The following is a 23232-nucleotide window of genomic DNA, read 5'->3' as shown; positions in this document are numbered from 1 at the left end:
TATTATTGATATAACAGGATTCACATCTGCCATTTCACTTTCTCTTTTCTGTATATCTCATGTTCTTTTGTTCCTTTGATTTCCTTTCAGGCTGTCTTTTATACTAAGTTAGGTGTGCTTGAAATCTAACAGCATGGAGTTTGGGGTGACAGGGAAAGCTGAAGATTGAAAAGGAGTATGGGGGTGAAGACAGCTGAGTACAGATCACTCCTTGCACAAAGAAGGGTCGCTGAGAAAGAGAGAGAGAGACTCTTTGTTTAAATTAGAGATAATGGAGATCACTATGTTGAAGATATTTACCCAGTACAGATGGGAAAAAGGGGCTGGATATAAAGCTCAGTACCCACCTGGCAAGCCTAAGGTCCTCAGTTTGAGTCCCCTCCTCCCCTCAAAAAAAGGAAACAGAAAGATGTAGGAAAAGGATTATCTCTGAAGGAATGAAGTTCCTGTGCAAGCTAACAGAAAGACCTTTAGCCTTTCCCAAAGGGTGACTTTTGAGATGGATCCTAATGGGAATATAAAAAAACAATCAGATGGAACAGCAAATGCAAATATAGGAGATAAGAAAAAGGACTCTGATATTTAAAGAAGCTCAAAAGCCTGGGGCAGGATAAGAAGAGGATGGGCAGGAGAGTGGAGGCTGGATGTGAGCTCAGGACACACTACACATAGACCCCGACAGACAAGCTCTGTGGGAGAGGAGTCAGCACTGCCCCAGAGAAGGCCTCTGAGGCCTGGAGCACATGTTCCTATGCCACAGACAGAACAAACGCGAATATGTATAAAACTGATGATAATGTGACATTTTCCAAAAGTGTACAAGTAACACTCTTCACTTATTTTAAAAACTCAACAAATGCATAAATCCCCATTCTTTTTATAGCTTCAAGAATCAACATCCCATTACTCTAGACACTTTATTTCTGTCTTAAAGGGCTCAAAAAAGAAACTGAAGGAAAGGATGTATGGTATTTAAATGTTATACAGTGTGTCACCCCCCTTGAATGACTGAAATCAAAGATTACTACTTGAAGGATCATCACTTAAAACACCAGAGAAATCTATATACTTTTGAAATAGTTTTAAAAAATTGCAAATTCTGGAAATGTTATAATATATAGTTACAATATAATTTCCCTATTAAAAAATTAAAAATTACAGTAAATCTAATGTAATGTAGTTTAAATTCACTGTTTATTTACAGGTGTTATGTGCAAAAAAAAGATTTCTTATCACAATTTATCTACTAAAGTGGCCCAGACATGCCTTCACTGTGTTTATCTACTTGGCTAAGTCATCAAATACATTTGATATCATGCCCACAGTAAGCCCAGGTGTTTTGTTTTGTTAGTAAAACTAAAAGCATCACTTCAGTTAAGAAATCAATAAAAATGTCAATGCTTACATGGCAGAAATTCAGAAGACTCAAACAATCCCAAGCATTTGCAAAATAAAGCAATGCCAATTTGGATTATGCAAGGTCTAGTTCTGCCATTTTTCTGAATCATCATATACCTTTTCAAAACCACGAGTCTCTTCCAAATTAATTAGCTTCATCAAACTAAAACAAAAAGCAGTTTTAAAGACCAGCAAAATCTCATCATTAATGCATTTTCAATGGCATATGCTGACAATGAGTAAAGCAATTTAACTGCTTCAATGAATCTTGTGCCATCATTTCCAGCCCTTGTTGCTAGAAGTCCCAATTTCTGAAAGAAAATCTCTTATCAAAATTGCACAATTAATTCCATGGAGCAGATACAAAATTCATAATTCATTCTAAATACATCTTCCTATATATGTTTCATGTTTTAAATACTGTAACACATAACGCAATTTAATAAGGTTTCCATACCATTTGATATATAAAACCAAGCAGTTCAGAAAAACTACAAACTTTTAAGAGTTAGGATTATAGTATTAAGAGCTTTGCATTAATATGCTTCAAGAAGCTGGGTGAAAACAAAATATCAGGATGTATAAGATTTGCTTAGATTTTACATAAAGATACTATAATGTGAGTTTAAAATGCCACATTTAACTATGGTGTATTTTACTTTCAACTAACTGAACTTCCCAGAAGTAAAAGCAAATTCTAAGTTCATGTACAAAACTAATAACCAAAACCCCTTAGTAAGCAGAATGCCATCCTTACTCTAAGTATCAGATTATCATTTCCATCTACTGACCCTAAGTAGGTCTTTGATCCCTCAAGTTTGTTGAGCATTTGGTTATCATGCAACTCTACACTACCTCACTAGAGTGCAAGCTTTTATAAAGAGCACTGGAAATCAAATAGTGCACCAGCAGAAGGCTCTACAGGTGGAGGACACACAAGGTCCTGAGCACCCATGGGGATGCTGGGACCATCAGCAATGGTGATGTGAATTCAAATGGATATTAACAATATGTCGTAAGAGGTACTGTTCTTGGAAAATTGAAATGAATGGACATCCTACTTGAAAGTGACATTATTAATAATATAAGTAAGTCCTTACTAAGCACCAACCATAGGAAGTTCAGGTGCAATCTAAGTGTAATCTCCACTACAGGGATGTTCCCTGATTGGCAGGCCAGCAGTTCTGGTCTATCTGGACACTTGCAACTTGCAGATCACATAGTGTATGATCTGGAAGCTCATCCCACTCAGGTCAGTAACCAACCTACATCTGCTCACAAGGCCTGGCTCAGTCTTGCTGCCTTAAACTAAGTATTAAGGTAACTCTATGTCTTGTTTTTTGTTTGTTTCCTGAGGTTGTTACAGTTATTTGCTCTGTCCCTGTGTAGTATGGACCCTTAACTAAATTCTGACCTGCCTGGCTAGAATAGAGTCCTTACCCACCTCCTTTCTGTAATTCTCTTATGATTGGAATGGGTCATATGGGTAGCACACTGTGATTAGCTGGTTGGCACAGCAGTCCTGCTTTTGAATGGCTCCCGTGAAATACAGCCTGGCAGACACTGGGTACACTGGACACCCCTGAACATTATAATTTAGATCCTCTATTCTAAACTCATAACTCTCCCACAATCTGATCTTCCCAAATATCTCAGTGAAGTTTTGCCTGGATGGTTCATAAATGGGGAGTTAGGATCTGCTAGTTGTGATAATAGAGGCATATATGAACACTGTGAAGGTTATGCAGGGAAGCCCTACACAAAAGGACCCAGTTGTTAGGAGCTGGATGTTGGAGGCCATATATGAGTTCTTGAAACTGAAGCAAGAAAGTGCAATGTCAGACAGGATCAAAGAACTACTGGCTGGACTGTTCCAATTGGTCTTCTTGACCCTATAATTGGTGAGTTTTTCTACAGATCAAATCAAGTCCATAACCAGCTCTCACCTTCCTGTTCTGGTCATATATGTGTGTTGTAGCTCTGTTCTAAATCAAAATGTAAAAACATTATGTATGTGTGGTATTATTACTGCCATGTAACTCCTGACAATCTAGGACTCTACTATAACCTTCAGTCACCTCAAAATTCAACACTCCCAAGTTCAGAAATCTTTGAAAGATTTCTACATTGAGTCTGTGGCTTATGGCATTTAAGAAATGCATCTAAAGTTAGAATAACAAAAAGTTTATCTTTTAATTTAATTTCATGCATCTTCCTTTCTCCTCCAAGCCAAATAGAATATAAAATTCACTCAGATTTATTTAGAATGGCAACATAGAAATCACATGTTGTTCTCTAGAAAGAGCTGAAGTTTTACCTAAACCTTGTTTTATTTCAATTATAAATTTGTTTTTAAAGTAATTTAGTTGTACTTTTCAAAGTGTTACAGTATAGCAGTTTTTAATTTAATAAGATTAAACTTGAGACCAAGGACTTTTAAAAATAAGATAGGACTAGAAATACGAGAAAAATCAACCTTACATAAGGCCTGTAACAATTCTTTCTGAGAAGTCCTAGCTCTTAAGTCTACTATCTTCTGACAAAATCAGGTTTCTCAATTTAGAAAATGTAATAGATTTTCTTTATAAATTAATTTTTTTATGAATACATTTAAAAAGAAAGTCTAAGAGAAACTCATGATTGCTCCTGGAGAGACAGACAAGTAGGACAGGTCGCATTATAGCTTATGTGTTTCAAGCTACTTGGTAACTACTGTCTGCTTAACTGTAGTTGTTCCCATGGAAAGGGGGGTGGGCTAATGTTTTTTTGAGCTATTTTTACATCCTAGCGCTTTATAAGTATTTGAGTCCTTATCTCTGAGAAAGAGGCTCCACCATCTGACCCCATTTCAGAGACTGGTTTGCTCATGGAGATTATATCCTCCAGTCCTCCCCTCTCTGCTCTGTATGGCAGAAGCTGGACCTTGAGCAGACTTCCTCAGCTCCCAAGTCCAAAGGATGCCTGCTGGGTGCTGTCCATGAGGTTCTAGCAGGGGACTGAGGCCTAGGCAGGGGAATGAGTGACACAGTATAGGCCCTCAACCCCAGCAGAGCAAGAAAGAGAATGTCTCTCAGCAGCTTCTCTCTGAGCTTCCCACGGTTTCTTAGTTCTTATTGTTGAGACAAAAGTGACACCCAAAGTTAAAGGAGAAAAGGTTTATTTCACCGTTTGCAGAGATTTCAGTCCACAGTCGCACAGTTTCAAGGAAGGGCAGCCTGGCACAGGGACATGGCAGAGCAAAAACAGTCCACAGCAAGACAGGTAGAATTGGCAAGAGCAGTGAGGCTGCTTTTTCCTTTTATCTCATCCAGGCTACAGACCTTTTGGGCGGTGCCACTCACAGCCAGGGTGGGGCTTCTGTTTTCAGTAAATCCACTCAGCCATACCCAAAATTATGCTAATTCCAATCAGAGAACTAATTTAGTACCACACACCCTCAATCTCACTATCACACACCCTAGGTCCAACCAGCTCTGAGAAGCCCCACATAGGAGGCTTTGAGGGGATATCCAGAAGTGAGCCCTAACAAAGGGCCTCCCAACTCTCGTGTGCCTACCTTGGTTTGGGTAAAGATTTTGCTGTTGACAACTTCTGATGACTATAGTAACCCCATATGGTCTCCTGGTGCATCCACTGCTTCTGCTCCACTGATTCCTTTAACTAAGACCTCTTTGTTTTCAGTACCACTTTTCTTGTTGGATCCTCAGCAATTTGGTGATCAACACTGTAGATGCCACAAGCCAAGTCAGGTTCTCAAGCAAGTACAGCTTGGTCCATCCCACAATGCAGGCCTCCCCACCACCACCCAGACCTCAGTCCTTCCAGATCCTTAGTTACTGGATGTGTACCCTCAGGAAGTTAACAAACATCCTACAACCTCAGGGTCTAATTGTGTAAAATAAGGACAGTAACTACTTGCCTTCACGGGTTCGGTAAGATATGAAGATAAATGTGAAAGTAACAGAAAGTCTCCCTTTACTAAAGTGTTCATATTACAAATCCTCAAGTCTCACTTACTATAATTACTGGGCAGTGAAAAAGATGTTTACCTGAAATTAACCCTCAATCTAATCGCAAAGATCGTTGTGCAGAAACCACATAAAGCTGCTTGTTAAGGGCTCCTTGCAAGTTTACTTTGTTCTCTCACAACAAAAGGGAAGTTGGTGATGATCTGTAACGCTGCGTAGGAGCACATCTGACCACCACAGCAGAAGCTACGCTGAGTGAGCTCAGGCAGCCCTTTAGCACGGACCTTGAGAAAAAGACTCAGCTCCCAGCTCTACTCTGACTGTGGCACCACCACTTACCAGTTGACTAGCCCTAAATGCAGACTAGCTTCCTAGAATTGGTGTGGAGTACTAAACAAGATAATATAGAAATGCCTACTGAAGGTCATGATTCTCCTAATAAACATCAAATGTAGTTAATGTGCATTTATTATTACTATTATTTATTATCATCTTCTCCTTTAATGTATTTCAAGCTATCTCTTCTGACTATGTCATGCCCACAAATGACAACTTCAGATATGTTTCCCTGACTGCTTTACACACTAAGCAATCATTACTACATTGGGATGGCTCTCTTTTCTTATAGCCTCTTTCTTTCCTGACTTCTATCCTGTCTGAGAACCTAGGAATCTTGGTTTTAGCATCACTACAACTTTCTGTTAAATCAAACTGTGAAAGGAAAACTTGTACTATGTAGCCATGTATTTACCTAATAGGGGAATAATTAGAGAGCTATTAAGAAATTCTAAGCTCTGATCTTCTATCTCATTATACTCTAATTGAGATGATCTCTTAATGTTGTTTTAACATATGTATTTATGGAGAAAACACTGATTTATCTTAGAGTAAATACTTTCCCTTAGTGACAATACTCAGATACCCTTGTAGATCAGTTGTATCCAAAAAAGTATAAGAACTAATAAGTAATTTAAAATTTTCTAGTATCCACGTTTTTAAAGAGATTATTTTAAAAAGCTGGTGAAATGAATTTTAATAATTTATTACCCCAAAAAGCCAAAATACTATCATTCCAAAATATAATCAACATTAAAAATATTCAGGTTTTTTTTTTGGTCTTTTTCGTTTTTATCGGTACCAGGGATCGAACTCACGACTGCCTGCTTGCAAGGCAGGCGCTTGTGCTGCTGAGCTAAATCCCCAGACCCATATTCAGTGGAGATATTTTCTTTTGATATTAAGGTTTTGAAATCCACAATAGTTCACATTTACAGTATACTTCAATTTGATTTTTTAATTAAAACAATTTTTTTTTTTTTTGGTACTAGGAATCAAATTTAGGGCCTTGTGCTTGCCAGGCAGGTGCTGTATACTGAGTTACCTTCTCAGGCCCTAGCATATCTCAATTTGGACCAATCACACTTCACCCTAGGGGTGGCTAATGTGTCAGCTAGTGCAGGTCTAGATGATAAGCTCTTTAGGGGCAGAACTTACAACATTTTAATTCCAAATTCTCCTTGTTTCTAGTACCATGCTTAGCCCAAAGCAAGAACCCAGTAAAAACTCACTGAACTCAGTAAGAAGAGTTTGGAAGAGCTATAAGGCAAATCTACATTTTTTTAAAAAATAACATTTTTGTGAGTCTTACATTTCAAAAAATTATAAGTGGACACCACTGCTAAAATCTCACACTCCACAAATCACCCTCCAAAGTCACATCATCTGTAAAGAGAAAGTAAGGCCGATCTTCAAAAAAAAAAGAGAGAGGAAAAAATAAAAAAAGGATTCATTTCTACTTTACTAATGACCATAATAAATTATCATATTCTATATTTAAGTGACCTCAGATGTCTGATATTATGTAAGAAGCTATAACGTATGCTAGGGCACTGACATAACTTGGAAAGAAGTCAAAAACTAGTATCACAAGTAGGTAGTTTATGAAGGTGATATCTTTTTTTTCCTTCAGTGTTACTACAGTGCTTGAAACTTTAAAGGCTAAGCAAATGCAAATTACATTTTGCTTTTACCTAGTTGATACAAATCAGCTTGGTGAGTCAGGATAACTACTTGAAAATAATTTATAGTTTTGAAACCCACAAAATTATACTGTTTGTAGAACTATATTACAGGCAAAGGCAAAGGACAGATGGTAGCTCCTTTCAACCTATGTAACAGAAATAATAAATACTAAGTTTACTGGGGCAGTGGAGGCTGCTATTTACTGAGAGACCACCAAACAACACTTACCCATCAAGGATAGCTCATGAAAATCAAAAGGCAGTCCATTCTTCTCAAGAAAAGGAAATGGTCACCCTCAACAAAAACTGTATGAAGTTGCAAAATACTTGGCATGTGTTCATTAAGGTTGTGAAATTATCTTCTAAGGAAGTCAAGTTGTCCTAAAGGTTCTTATTTAAGAGGGGATTTAGGGGTGGGTGGGGCAGGGAGAGCTTTCTCCTCCATGATCAGATTGGCTTTTTGTTAGTTTTAAATTTACTGTGGCCAAATGGATTAAAAGAAAAAAGCACCTTTTCCTCTTCAGTGTGCCTGAATCTGCTGCGCAAGCTCTGTGTACTGAAGAAATGGGGAACTAAGTTCAATCAATTCCAACATAGTGCAGAAAGGAGACACAATAGCAGTAGTTATCTTTTTGCCTTTAATGAAAAATCCTTATTTCACTAAAACTTGATTTCTTCAACCTTGTGGAACTTCTGTTAGATCCCAGGCCTGATAAAGACATGGTCCTGTGGGTTAATAATAAAATATCAACATTCTGCTACTCTTTTACATTTTTATCATCAAAATCCTTATGAAACACAGCTAATAGTGTCAACTGGCATACTATGTTGCTTGCTTGCAAAATTACTATATTTAATTTTCAATCTGAATGAAAGCTGTTTGTGCTGTCCTTTACACGATGCTAAATAGTGCTTTAGAAACTTTTCACATTGGTAATTATGAACATTTAGGCTTTGGGGAAAAAGAAATACAGTGTACATGAGTCAAAGTTTATATTATTACTTTTTAAAAGATACTAACAATCAGTTTACTTTTCTCTGGAGGTAGCATTTGTCCTTTTAGTCTTTTAAAATTTATTGATATATTTTAAGTTACATTTTGTGTCAGTTTTTCACATATTGTCTAATTCTAATCACAGATACTTAAGCTACCATGTAGCCACTTGAGTGAAGTCTGTATTAATAAATGTTTTTCAGTAATTTAGCAGTAATAAAAATGACAAATCTCATATTGCTGACAACCTTCCACTTGCCAAAATAATTAAGTTCTACCTTAACACATAATTTTCATTCATTTTGCAAATGTTTATTGACTAATTGCCACATACCCGATGTTATAAGGCCTAAAGTTACTGAGCAGAACTTATCTCATGCCTCTGGCATCACAGTGCCAGGAGCCTCCTAGGGCAGCCTTTCTGCATTTGAATAAATGAACACAGGAAGACAAGGAGCAGGGCCACACCTGTCTAATAGACCAGCCTTAATGCCAGCTCTGCCCGCTAGAAGCATATGACTTTAGACTACTAGATTTGCCTGCTGGGGTTATTAATATCTTCTTTAACATATGGTAGTAATTTATTCTGCAGGGATTCTGTGAGAGTCAAATTAAATAATGAAGGTAAAGGGAAAAAATCTGTCAAGCAGGCTTCATAAATGTTCAGACTTCTTCCTCTCATTCCTCTTAAAAACAGACAGTTTTCTAAGGTAAACTACCATTCTATTTCTAAAAGATACAGATAACCTCAAATCCTAAACATGTGTTAGATTTACCAAATATTCAGCACTTCTGTATAATAAGGGATCTTGGTAACCTGAGGGGCCATCGTCAGCTTGAGCCACCATTCTGACTTTTTCTGACAGGTGAGCCTTTTTTAGTCAAATATCAGGTTATCATTTGTTCTTTTTCCACCAGTAGAACTGTCCTCAAAACAGGAGCTAAAGCCCAGGGATGAGGCCTTTTCATCTGCTGGGGTTCCCAGAGGAAGGAACCAGCAGAGTGACCTATTGAACATGTCAGGCCCAGGTAAAGGTGATCACATGCATTACCTTGTCTGAATCCCATGCCACTTCCCTGTAGGCCTTAATTCCCATCTGCTACAAAGGCACCCAGCACTGGGGAGGCTAGGGAAGTTGCCCACAGTAACAAAGATAAGAGCTCAACATTGCCAGCACTGGCCAAGTATACTGTTTACCTCAGAGCTACAACAGCCTATTCTATGCTTTTTTTTTTTTTTTTTTTTTTTGGTACGGGGATCAAACTCACAACAGTGCACTTACCACGCAGGTGCTTATGCTGCTGAGCTAAATTCCAAGCCCTATTCTATGTTTTCTACTGTAGTGTTTAGTTTTAATTCAAAAAACAGTTATTAAGCATTGGGAGCCAGATACTATGAAAGTACTGTTCCAAAAAAGCTTAGTATAGAGCAGAGATGGCAGAAATAAACAGTTTCAAAACTACATGATTAGAAGTTGATACAGGAGTGTGACCAGGTAGCTACGGACATCTTGAGTAAAGCCAGAATTCCCAGCCTAGAGGTTCATAGAAATCGTCATGAATTCTTGAGATTTATTATACAGAGGTCAAGTTATTACACCCTCTAACAAAGAGAAGTTATGAGATGACTCTCATAAAAAGTTTTCTGCAAACCATGCAATTATGTTTAGAAATCAGAGAAATTAACCCTCTTGCATTTGTACTTCAGGAAAAGTTAATCTTAACTTCTTTTAAGTACCTGTAATCTATTTATCCCTAAAATTAATAGGGATGGGTCTGATTCTTAAGTAGTAAATCTCAAATTGAAACCTTTATTGTATTTTACTGGTGATATCCTCCACATCAATTATAAACTATCAATTAATCTCATTTTCTATTTTATGGAGATCAGAAGCCAAGTAGATTAACTGAAAGAGGGAAATCCTGAGAAAATCCACATAAAAACAAAAATTAACACTCCTACTCACAATGAAAACCTCGTAACCAAAGAAGCCCAGAAATTATTTATTACTTAATATTTTACTTCTCTTAAAGTCTAGAAGGTCAAGTCTACTACATAGAATCACTAAGTGAAGAGATGACAAAATCATAAAAATAGCTAGTGGTAAGTTATTTCTAGTCTAAAAATTGTTAGGTTCTTATTTCATCTTTAAACACATCATTATTTTTAAAAAATTAGGTCTACTTAGAGAAACTACCTTTTACTAAAACAGGAATCAGTACTTGTCTGAAGAGGCTGGTTATTTAAGCTTTCCATCTTAAGAAATGAGATATACTCTACATATTCAAGAACCAAAAGTGTAATTCCCCAAAAAGCTGGCAGAATAATAGAATGATCTCATGTCCTGTCCTAGGTATAAATAATAATTTACTTAAACAGCTGCAAATAAATAGCTTTCATATTTGACTAAGCATACAGTATTTTTCTGTATAGTTCGCTACTGACCCACATTGAAATACAAAATCATTACACTTGAAAATATGACTATAAAAACTAAGGCCTTAGTCATGTCCCCATTAAATAAGGAACAAGAATCTGCTCAAATGTCGTCAATGTTTCAGGATACTTTCCTGGATAAAGTAGAATAGATCTTCACATGAGAACACTTCTGTTAAAATCCCTTGAATTTCAAATCATCATAATTAGCTTTATAAAGCTAGTAAATTTAGCAGTGCAGAATTCTTGCTACCATATGTGATTAGAGCATAGACACTGATGCTCTTAGCCCATATGGGCTTCATTTCTACAAATCACTTGGCTCTGCTTGGAACCATGGCTACAAATTATAGACTTTTCAAATTGGTTAGTCATTTTATAAATCCAAAAGAGAACAGATTAGACACTGGGTAAATGATGACAAGTTGAACCCTGAAGAACCCAAAAATAGTCCTTTAACATTAGCTCTGCTAGATACATGTTCGAAGGGAAAAAACTATATGTACTAAGGCTAGGTGCAAGGGATGAGAGTGAGAGCTTTCTCAAAATGTTCTTTGAGTGCTCACTTGGGCAGCACATATACAAAATGTTCTTTGATGTACTAAAAATTTAAAGACAAAAATATACTGCTACTAAGGAAGAACAAGTAAAGCTAGAGCTTTCTAATAGTACGTTAACCAATTGTTATTTATATAAACTAGAAGAAGATTTGTGTGGAGCCATAGTAAAACTGAAAAAAAATATACCCACAAAGTAAAGTTTATTTTTGTCATTAACGAAAAACAAATTTCACTTCTAGAAACCTCCAAGAATGTGAGCTTCTTTCTTTCTTTTTAAAATAAAATCTACAGCTGTAGAACAACTTCTCTCCATTGAGTAAAGGAAAAAGAAGTTTGAGGATGGAGCAGGTATGTTCAGTACTGTCAAGAAATCACGTCCCAAAGCCAAGTGTGTCACTGTATGCCTATAATCCCTGAGCTCAGCAGGAAGAGGCAGGAAGATAACAAAACAAACTGCTAGGGCTGTGAATGTGAAAAGATTTCAAAATTAAGACTTCACTATTCTTTAGAATTATTTTTCTTGACAATTACGCTCTTTTGGCAAATATTTCTGCCTCTACTGAAAATTCTAAAAAACAAAAAGGGTCGATTAAAAGAAAATTGCACACGAGCTTCTTATGTATTGGCAAAGGGCAAAACGCCTTCTTGCTCATCGCCAACAAAACTTCCCTAATGTGAAAGACTCATTTTCATTAAGTCTCTATCATTTACATTTGTTGCTAGGATTCTGGGCTTGTTGCACTGACACAATGTCTTCTGGCATCTGAGCATGCCAATGCCTCTATGGTGAGAAAAACTAATGAGCTTATAAGAATGTCTTTACATCATTATATCCCCAAGAACACTGTAGCTGCCAGTACTCTCCACAGTCAGAACATTCTTTTCCCTTTCAGAGGTGATAGTAAAGTCTAGACCCAAACTCACTGAACTGCAAAACAAACAAAGGCAGGCTCCAGGTCTCTATTCTGCCCATTATGTCTTTTCTACTTCTGTCTTGCTCTCATCCTCTGTGACTAGGAGTTCCAAAGTGAAAGCTCACCTAAATAGAACTGTGAATAACAGGAAAAATAATAAAGTTTCAGATGGCTATTGGATATCAGAGCAAAAACAAAACAAACAAACAAAAAAACTTTAACCAGTTTGTATTGATGAAAATAGGACTCACAGGTAAACACTGTATGCTTGAATAATTTTTAATCTGTCTTGCAGTCACTCATTTTAAACCTTCAATTCCATTTTTTCAAAACTGTTCTCTTAATAAGTAAAGATCTGTCCTCTAACTTCAAAGCCTAAGATCATCCAGAAACTGGATAATCAGCTCAGAATAATTCATTGGCTGAATAAATTTCTAACACCTGCATGGCTTTGTCACTGAATACGTTTAACCAAAATTCAGATGCTGAATCCTAATCCCCAATGAAACATTCTGAGGATATGATTAGTGCCCTTACAAAGTGTGTGTGTGTGTGTGTACACATAAAAGAAACCAAGGGAATCATGAAAGGCTCTTCTAAATTTGAGTAAGCAGCCAAAAAACAGTATTATTTCTGAAACTCAAAGAAGCCCTTTATCAGACACCAAATCTGCTGATGCTTTGATCCTGGATTTCCATGCCTTCAGACTATGAAAAATAAAATTTGAAAGTATGGAAGTCATTCAGATTATGGCACTTTGTTATAGGAGCCCAAATGGATTAAGTTATGGACCAAACACAACACAAATTTTACTTCATGACAGCCTGTGAAGACCTAAGCAGGGATATAATCTGGAATGAGACGTAGTCTCCATTCTCAGTTCACAGACTGAGGTTATAAGAAATATACAAACGCTGAGTCTGAAGAGAGGTTTACTGGAGGCCTGTGCTATTCTGAACACAGAGAAAGTCTATGGAATAATGGATCCAAATGGGTAAAAATGGAAGGAACTGACAAGAAAGGACATTTCTGGTAGGAACATCATTGGAGTAAAAACATCCTATAAAGTGCAGCTTCAGTGCAGGCTGTGGGAGGAGAACAGAGAGAACTAAGGTGGTATAAATAAAGGTAAGGTGGTATAAATAAGGTAAGCGACAACTGATCACAGGAACTCTGAATGCCAGCGGGAGTAAGCACTTAAAGGACTATGTCTTACGGTGAGCTAATTTGAAATCATTTCCCTTTAATCCTGAGCTGGGGGGAAGGTTACAAATCATAATATAAAACAGTGTGAAACAATTCTCTCAAAAAATACACAGTCAGTGGCTTGTCCAACACCTACCACAGTGTATCTGTGAAGACTTTAGTATTTTTTGAATGAATAATGTCTATAATGTAACAAATTTGGTACTAAAGTCTGAGATACCATGGATCTACCAAGATGAACAGACACAAATTATACCCAGTGCTGATCCTGTAGTGTCAAGATGTAAAATCCAGCAATATTATTATTATTTGTTCAGAGTGATTTTAGCCTGTTTTGTTTTGTTTAATCTTAGCATACATGAAAGTATGAACAGCTATTTTGAAGAGAATGAGACACAATGACAGCCATTGTTGACTTCCCTGTTGTCTGATCTTGAAGACCTAAAACGCCTTTCTCATCTTGTTCAGATCAGTTCTATACTATGTTGTTTCATGTGAATTCTCTGTATGTGAAGATATAGTCAACTATTTGGAAGAAAACGGACAATATGATAGTGAAGATTTCTGATTATTCTTACTTTGAAATTTATGTCTCTTACATTGCTTTCTTATGTTCTGTTTTGTTGTGTTCAATTCTACCCTCTTTAAAATAAAACAAAAGCAAAAAAATCTCCGTATACACTAACACTCACACACACACCCATTCTGTTTCTCTCTGGAGAAACCTAATGTAACTGTGAACTGGACTATGCCCTCTGTCTTAGTTACTTTCTTGTCACTGGAACTCAATATCTGATACTTGTAACTTAAGTGAAAGATTTATTTTGGTTCAGTAAAAGTGCCATTATGCATTTGCCAGAAGCCCAGGAACATTTCTAACACATCCTTCCAATGATGCTGCTCCTAAAGCTCAAACTTACCCACTTCTTCCTTTCCACCACCATCAACATATTGGGGTTTCTCCAAGAACCAGCCCTATTCTGCAATCCATCTCCACTATAGCCATGGGATCTGATCTTGATGCCTGTCTGCTTAAAGCCCTTCCCTCTCTAGGTCTGTGAAGACTGTTCCCCACTGCTTCGTACCTCATGTCCTGCCTCATCCTCCCCACCAACACTCACTCTGGTACTTTCCAAACTTCATCATCTACTGGCCCTTTGTCTATGTTGTTCTGTTTGTCTAGAATATCTTTTCTCCTTTTCCTCACTTTGCTTAGGTTCAGATCAATTGTCAAAACCTGTGTATTTATAGGAAGGTTTACATGTTTTCACAATACTATGTATCAGTCCTATCTGACATTTAACATTGTTGCAATTTTACATTTACTTCTCTTATTATGTGATAGATTTTTGTCCCTCCCACCAAGCTATAATCTCCTTGACAGCAAGATCAGGACAATTTCTGCAGAGTAGGATACTTGGCAGGAACTAAATAAAATTTGCTGAATGAATCCATATATGAAAGTTACAAGCCCAAAGTTACAATAGTGACTGCAGCAGTGACTCAGGTTGAACTTCTTTTTATTTAGAAATAGCCCTGTAATTCTTTTTCACACCAGTTTTTCTTTTTATTTTTTAGAACAGTTTTAATTATGTTTGCTCTCTTCACATTAGAACTTCATTACATAAAATTTTTACAATATCAAGTTTCATCAGTAATATGCAATGCCACCAGGCAGGGTAAGGGTAATAAAAATATCAATGAATAGACCTGCTCCTTTGTCTTCTACTAATCACTTATGGTAGATTACTAAAAACAATTGACTGAATTATTAACACTGAGGAACTATAAAACATAAGACATAAACATGAAAGAAACTTGGGAAAACAGAAAGTTCTCGGACGGGGCTCCTAACTGCAGACAACTGCTAGCATATGGAGCAGCTCAGGTCAGCCATCATTTAAGAAGAGAGCTGCCTCATATCTCTGCTAGCCCCACACTCCATTTCAAGACTAAATCCAGGGAATAATCTTTCAAAATAAATCTTCTTTAAAATGATATTTTCTGTAATAAGCCCTTCCTTTTTAAACAACAAACCTTCCATTCCTTATACACCAAGAGGAACACGTACACTCACCCCCAAGGGAACTGCGACCCTTATCTGCCCCAGGCTTCCATGTGACCTGAGAATCCCACAGCCTGTGGACCCTGGATCATTGCTGACTGCCATTTACCCTGCTCACCAGTCCCAGATTCGCCTGTCAGGCACACCCTACAGTACTACCAAGATGGCAAGCAAACAAAGCCCATCTGAACCAAGTGCTGCTCCTCGGCTGTGTGCCACCAGCACTGTCTTTCCCAGCCACCTTATTTGTCTTGAGCCACAGATAACTGTTTCCTATACTCCCAAGAAGGCCAAGACTCTTCAAATTCCTACACTGCGCTTCATGTATTCTTTATTTTTCTCTACCTCCTTCCCCATCTTACCACCCTCGATGTCACCTGATGACTTTCTTACTTGACAGGAATGCTTTCTTTCTTTCTTTTTCTTTTTGGTGCTGGGGATGGAGCTCCTTGCACCAGGCAGGCGCTTAAGCCACTGAGCTAAATCTCTAGCCCAACAGTAGTCTGAAGCTAATACCCTATTTGTGCTCTGGACATCGTTCCCTTCACACAGCCTTCAAAGAAACATCACTCAGTCAAGTATTTTTGACACTCAATTTTCCAAGTCCTTATCTTCTACCTTGCCACCAGCACTTTCCTTCAACATTAAACTTCCTCCAATCTTTTTTCCACTTGAACAAAGTTTCTTTGACTTCATGGCCCACATTTCAACTTTATATTGACCTGTTTCCATAGTAAACTAAGCTCTCAGAAGATTAGTGACTGTCTTATTCCTTGTCATATCTCATTGCCTAGCATGGCCCACACTTGTATAAATTAGTACTGAATATTTATTCTACTCATTTGAGTAGAATATATGGAAATGTGGAGTGGAAGGGATTTGTTATAATAACACCAGCTGCTACTCCCAGTCTCAAGATTTACTAGGAGTATAAACAGTCCATAATTTCCTGTTAGTGTCAGTTGTGAAGTGTCAGAAGTTCTGCCAGGGTTATCTCCAAGGTCCCCTTAGCATTAATACTCAGTGACTCCAGAACTTCATGACATGAAACATTAGGTTGAAACTGTTGGAAGGTATCCTAAGGATAGTGGCAGGCTCTCACCTCCACTGAATGAAACAGAACACCATATACTTTAATGGCATATATTTTATTCAGAAAACCTAATTTTCTCTTTATAATTCCAAGAACATTAGGTCCTGGTGAATGTCATTAGCAGAAACCCTAGATTGATTTGTTTAATATAGATGATTAAATGGTCTGAAATCTTATTTCCTTTTAATTTTTCTCAACTTGGTAAGTATCCAAACTGTAATGCCCCAAAATTACTAACTAATAAGTATTTATTGAAACTATCCTCTGTATATTAGCTTCAGAAGGAACAGAGAAGGGAGTGAGATAGATTTTCAGACTCGGGAAGCTTAAAGTACAGTTAAGAAACTAAGATTAAAATATGTTAAGAAATGGTAGAAAATTGAAAAGCTGCAGCAAAAGCTTTTATGGGAAGATGAGTCTTATGCCAGATGATTACTTATTTATCCACACACAAGAGATAAATGTATATATAGTATTCAATTAAGCTGTGGGACACTGACTTTCCAAGTCATTAATTCAAAGACTAGTGGTCCCCGAAAGTGAAGCAGGACTTAGAATGGAGTGAGCAGCCAACACAAGGACTTTTGGAACTGAAGATGTGCAGCTGACTGGATCTCAGGCAGCTGGAAATGAGTGAGTGGGAAACAAAAGGAAAGAAAAGCTCTCAGGAGTCCTGAGAGTCAAGTACAGGAGCTACAAACAGTATTAAAGCAAACAAGGAATAGCTGGATGATTAATGGTTCAGTACATTGGTGTTCAGGAAGTGTCATGAGACAGTACTATCTGAGGGACTAGGATAAGAGGAGCCAGAAGTCCAGCAAAGCAGAGATGGACTAGAGTGGTGACACTGTTCTGGGTGAGCTAACATAAAACAGCACATGACTCTTAAATGTTAACATGTTGGATTGATTTACAGGCAATATCTAGATGTTTCAGCTAAATCACTATTTACATTTGACATTATTTACAGAGATCACAATGATGATGGTGATTTGTTGAAGCAAAGGAATCTAATAGGCTAGTTTTATGGAGGAGATGACTTTCTTTCACCTGAAGAATCACAGATGCTCAAGACAGAAGATTGTAGTGGACAGCTAATTTTAAAAATTCAGAACACAGATGGGACACAGTAAAGACAGGCAAACTAAGTACACAAGGCTAGGACCACAATGAAGAAGGTGATAACGGCTGCCTATAAGAACTGTCTAAGGGAAAAATACCCACAGAGAAGAGTATGAGCATGAATACCAACATGTGATAAAAGCTTACAGCTAGAGAGCAGAAGGAAAAGTAACGAGCGGGGTGAGCTGGGAAGCTGGGAAGCTGGGAAGAATGAGCTACGAAGAGAATTAAGATGGACAATGTGAGGAAAATCAGCAAAGAAAACAATTCTCACAGAAAGGCCAATTTAAGAAATAATGAAAAAGAGACTTTTGAGTTTAAAGATCAAGGCAACAGTGAAGAAAGGAGTTGTATAGCAGACTAGTAGAAAAAAAGATCATTTGGAAAGCCTGGAGACAGTGGGAATGACCTACTTATTCAACATAATTTACTACATAATTTTACTACAAATTATGTAGTAAACAGTTACAAAAAGAATAGGAGTCAAAAGCCACTGAAAAATAGGGTAGGGAGTTTGAATTTAGGGAGAACCACCAAATATTCTGGAGACAATAAAGACAAACACTGATGCAAAAGGTGGATGGGTAAGAGCCAAAAATTAGCAATAGGGCAGAGCAGGGGAATGTTTTTCTCTACATCTTAGATAAGAACTTGGAGGTTCTGGATCGCATTCATATTGCAGCCAGCACACTCAGTGCCCGGCGCGAGGGTAGTGATGCTGCCTAGTTTGGCACTGCTTCCACTGACCGCCTGGATGGCTCGGGCGCTGGAGGGTATAGAGAAAAGGATTGAGTAGCGTGAAGATTAAGACTGAGAAGATGGCGCCTCTGTAGTACAGCAAAAGAAAAGCTGTGTGGAGGCTGCAGCCTGGTGAAATCCACCCACCACTAGGCATTGAAAATCTAATTGAGACTGGAAGAGCTAGGCGGGTCTGAGGTGCCTGCATTCGCCTCGAGGTCAGGCTGTGTTTGGACAACTGTGGAGTTCTAAGCAGACAGGCGAGCTCCACTGGTTCCAGAGGCCAGGCGACCTGGCGTAAGTGCCCCCCACACTTTCCACTGAGCCAAGTTTGTTTGAGACCCTCGAGCCTTCCAGGTGCACTGGAAGACATAGGCGGGTGCCTCCCCGTGGCACCCACTTTCCCTGAAGCCCAGATTGTTTGGGACTGTGGAGTTCCAAGCAAATAGGCAAGCGCCACCGGTTCCAGAGGCCCGGTGGCCTGGGGGAACTGGGTGCCAGAGTGCCAGGAGCTACAGGCTTAGAAGTGGATTTCCAGCAGACACTGAGGAAGCTTTTAAATAACACTTGAAACACAGAAATATAGGAAAATGACAAAATGAAAGACCAAATTACAATCTCAAACCTCCAGCCCATCCCAAGAAACCTTAGGAGCGATGTATATAGAAGAAAATACACGCCATATGCCTCAAATATCAGACATAATAGCTACTGAAATAAACAAGCAACTCCAGGAAGCTTTAAAGGAATTCAAACTAGAAATAATCTCCCAGGTAAAAGAAGAAATGATAAAAGAAATGAAAGAGATGCTGAACATATCTAAAAAAAAACACAGTTAAAAAATTGGAGGAACAAACAAAAAGATAGAATCCCTAGATGATCAATATAAGAAACAAACAGAATATATAAAGCAGATGCACAGAGATACACAGGAAATCAAAAATTCCACTGAAAGCTGTAAAAACCACCTCAGTGAAAGTGAAGATAGAATTTCAGACCTTGAAGACAAGATTGCAGCTAGTGAACAGGAAAGGAAAAATCTTTTAAAAATACAAGGAATCAGAAAATAACAATTCAACAACTGCAAGATAACGCAAAGAGAAACAACATAAGATTGATAGGGATAAATAAAAAAAGAAGGGGGTGACATAAAGGATGTCAAGAGGATATTTACAGAAGTAATAGCTGAAAATTTCTCAAGCATGAGATTGGAAACCGACATCAGGTTCAGCGAAGCATATAGAACTCCAAATAGTCATAACCAAAATAAAACTACATCCAGACATAATCACCATCCCATAAATCCAACACAAGAATAGATTATTAAAATCTGTCAGAGAGAAAAGAAAGATCACTTATAAAGGAAAACCTATCAGAATCACAGCAGACTTCTCAGCACAAACAATAAAGTCAAGAAGAGCATGGAGTGAAGTATTCCACATCCTAAAGGAAAATGATTTCCAAACTAGACTGATGTACCCTGCAAAACTATCCTTCAAAATCGATGGTGAAATAAGATACTTCCATGGCAAAGAACAGCTGAAGAACTTCATGATCACCAAGCCAACCCTGCAAAAAATATTGAAAGACAGTTTAGATACACTTAGGAAAAAACCACTAAGCAAAGCAGATAATTAAACAGAACAGAAAGATAAATATGCAACAGCAGAAAGATAATATGTCAACAATAAACCAATATATAACAGTTATAACCATTAATGTAAATGGTCTCAATGCACAAATTAAAAGAAACAGACTGGCAGAATGAATCAAGAAACAAAATCCAACCATATGCTGTCTACAAGAAACCCATCTAACCCAGAAGGATACTCACAGACTGAAAGTCAAAGGATGGAAAACAAAACTTCATGCAACAGGAACCCCCCAAAAAAGCAGGAGTAGTCATTCTGTTTTCAGACACTGTGAACTTTAAATCAATAATGATCAGAAGAGACAAAGAAGGTCACTACATACTAGTTAGGGGAAAACTTCAAGAGGAAGAGATAACTATCTTAAATATATATGCACCAAATTCCAGAGCACCCAATTATATGAAACAAGTATTAACAGAAATGAAAAATCAAATTATCAGTAAAACAATTGTAACAGGAGACCTTAACACACCACTGACACCAAAGGACAGATCAACCAGACAGAAAAGCAGCAAAGAAATAACAAAACTGAATCATACATGTGAACAAATGGGCTTGATAGACATATACAGAATGTTCCACCCAACAACATCAGAATACACATTCTTCTCAGCAGTACATGGATCATTCTCTAAAACAGACTATATATTAGCTCACAGAACATAGTTAAATAAATGCAAAAGAGTTGAAATTATCCTTTGCATGTTATCGGATCATAGCGCTTTGAAATTAGAAATTAATGATAAAAGATACTGAAAAAAACCCCACAAACACATGGAAACTGAATAACACACTCTTGAGTAATCAGTGGGTCACAGGGGAAATTAAAGAGGAGCTTAACAATACCTACAAGAAAATGATAATAGAGATACAACTTACTGGAATCTGTGGGATGCAATGAAAGCCGTCCTGAGAGGAAAATTTATTGCACTGAGTTCCCACATCAGGAAAACAGAACAAATACAAATAAATAACCTGATGCTACACCTCAAAAAGCTAGAAAAAGAAGAGCAAGTCAAGCTCAAAGCTAAAAGAAGAGAGGAAATTATAAAAATCAGAGCAGAAATCAATGCAATAGAGACTAAGAAAACAATCCAAAGAATCAATGAATCAAAGAGTTGGTTCTTTGAAAGAATAAATAAAATTGATAAGCCCCTAGCCAACCTTATTTTAAAAAGGGAAGAAAAAGCTCAAATTCATGCAATAAGAAATGAAAAAGGTGAAATCACTACAGACTCTTTAGAAATACAGAAGATCATCAACACCTATTTCGAAAACCTCTACTCTCAAAGGTTTGGTAACACAGAAGAAATAGACAGATTCCTAGAAACATATGAAGTCCCAAAGCTAGGTCAAGAGGATGTAAAACTGCTGAATAACCCAATTTCTATTAATGAAATTGAAAATGTAATTAAGTCTTATCTACAAAGAGGAACCCAGGCCCAGATGGATTCACTGCAGAATTCTACAAGAAATACAAAGAAGACCTAATGCCGACACTCCTCAAACTCTTCAATGTAATTGAAAGGGAAGCAATCCTTCTTAGTCATTCCTGGAAGCAAATATTACTCTAGTACCAAAACCGGAGAAAGACCCAACTGAAAAAGAGAACTACAGGCCAATCTCCCTAATGAACACAGATGCAAAAATCCTCCATAAAATATTGGCAAATAGGATGCAGCAAATCATCAAGATTATATACCATGACCAAGTGGATTCATCCCAGGCATGCAGGGATGGTTCAATATACGTAAATCAATAAATGTAATCCACTATATCAATAAAGCCAAAAGTAAGAATCACATGATCATTTCTATAGATGCAGAAAAAGCTTTCGATAAGGTCCAACATTCATTCATGATAAGAACTTTACACAAAATTGGAATAGAAGGTCTTTACCTCAATATAATAAAGGCCATCTATGAAAAACCAACAGCCAGTATCATACTAAATGGCCAAAAACTGAAGGCCTTTACTTTAAAATCAGGCACAAGACAAGAATGTCCTTTATCACCAATCCTATTTAATATAGTACTGGAAATACTAGCCAGAGCAATTAGATAAGAGAGAGAAATAAAAGGGGTAAAGATAGGAAAAGAAGTTAAATTATCATTGTTTGCAGATGACATGATACTCTACATAGAAGATCCCCTAACTCCATTGAAAGACTCTTAGATATAATAAATAAATTCAGCAACGTAGATGGATACAAAATCAATATTCAAAAATCAATAGCATTCCTATACACTAACAACAAAATCATAGAGAAGCCACACCCTTCATACTAGCAACCAAAAAAATGAAATATTTAGGAATTACTCTTACAAAAGAAGTGAAAGACCTATAAAGGGAAAATTATAATACCTGAAAAAAGGAATTGAAGATGCTCTCAGACAATGGAAAGACATCCCTTGCTCATGGATAGGAAGAATAAATATTGTGAAAATGGCCATTCTCCCAAAACTCTTATACAGATTCAATGCAATCCCAATAAAAATACCATCAATATACTTCCTAGATCTAGAGAAATCACTCCTAAAATTAATCTGGAACCAGAAGAGACCTAGAATAGCAAAGACAGTGCTAAGCAGCAAAGACAGTTCTAAGCAGCAAAGACAAGGCAGGAGGCATCACAATCCCTGACTTCAAGTTATACTACAAAGCAACAGTAGTAAAATCAACATGGTACTGGAATCAAAACAGAGCTGAAGATCAATGGAATAGATTAGAAGATAAAACCACAACTACAAACACACTCAACCACCTTATCTTTGATAAAGGAGCCAAACATGCACTGGAAGAACGACAGTCTCTTTAATAAATGGTGTTGGAAAAACTGGCTCTCCATTTGCGGAAAACTAAACTAGATCCAAGCCTATCACCATGTACTAAATTAAAATCTAAATGGATCAAAGACCTGAATATTAAAACAGAATCACTAAATCTATTGGAAGACAAATTGGGTAGAAACCTTGAAGACATAGGGGTAGGTAGAGAATTCATGAACAGGACTCAAATCGCACAGGAAATATTTCCCAGAATCAATAACTGGGACCACCTCTTA

The 23232-nt window shown here is 37.3% G+C and overlaps 1 protein-coding gene across 11 annotated transcripts in view; it reads right to left on the bottom strand.

Annotated features, from left to right (window-relative positions):
- Plcl2 (phospholipase C like 2) overlaps positions 1–23232 on the bottom strand; it is a 195545-nt gene that overhangs the window by 95220 nt on the left and 77093 nt on the right. The window contains exon 1 of one of the 11 annotated variants that reach the window (XM_063256987.1): positions 4955–4975. The exons of the other annotated variants lie outside the window; for them this stretch is intronic. The gene's annotated coding sequence lies outside the window, so the exon portion shown is untranslated. Of the gene's footprint in view, positions 1–4954; positions 4976–23232 lie in introns of those variants that run through there. 11 annotated transcript variants of the gene reach the window in all.

Source organism: Cavia porcellus, unplaced genomic scaffold (genome assembly GCF_034190915.1).
Source record: "Cavia porcellus strain 051 isolate PalLab524CR breed Dunkin Hartley unplaced genomic scaffold, mCavPor4.1 scaffold_10, whole genome shotgun sequence".
NCBI classification, from domain to species: Eukaryota; Metazoa; Chordata; class Mammalia; order Rodentia; family Caviidae; genus Cavia; species Cavia porcellus.
This window is presented reverse-complemented; position numbering and strand designations above follow the sequence as displayed.